The 490-nt window shown below is 46.1% G+C and overlaps 1 protein-coding gene across 5 annotated transcripts in view; it reads right to left on the reverse strand.

Moving 5' to 3' along the window:
* The window catches only part of TCF4 (transcription factor 4), a 366,059-nt gene that overhangs the window by 363,424 nt on the left and 2,145 nt on the right, over positions 1–490 (reverse strand). The gene's annotated exons all lie outside the window — the stretch shown is intronic.

Below are 490 nucleotides of genomic sequence, written 5' to 3' on the forward strand. Positions count from 1 at the left end.
GGGGTTGGGGGTGGGGATGTGGGGGCGGGTAGGATTAAGGTGGAAAGGAGGGAGGGATGGGAGAGTTGTTGTTGGGTTTTGTTTTGTTTTGTTTTGTTTAAGATGGAACAGGCAGCAATAGAAAAAAAAAAAAAAAAAAAAAAAGCGATATTGTATTTCCAAAGAGACGATCAAACTGGTAACATCCACTATAAAACCAAATCCGGGAAGAAAAAAAAAAAAAAAAGCCGCTCTTCAGCGCATCGTTTTATGCAACAGGAGGTAGAGCGAGAAATGAATGGATCACAGAGAAAAGAGAAACTACTGAGAACGATCCGGTCTCAACTTTCCCCCCACCCTCCACCCCACCCCCCTCCACACACTCGCGCACACACACGCACACGCACTCACACACACCACTCCCCTCTGCATTTCAAAGTAGCTATAAAGAAATTAAAGATGAGCGTCTCTGGAGTGAAAACACGTCCAAAGGGGGAGGGGTGACAGGGTC

The sequence above is a fragment of the Galeopterus variegatus genome, unplaced genomic scaffold (assembly GCF_000696425.1).
Source record: "Galeopterus variegatus unplaced genomic scaffold, G_variegatus-3.0.2 Scaffold485, whole genome shotgun sequence".
In the NCBI taxonomy this organism is placed as follows: domain Eukaryota; kingdom Metazoa; phylum Chordata; class Mammalia; order Dermoptera; family Cynocephalidae; genus Galeopterus; species Galeopterus variegatus.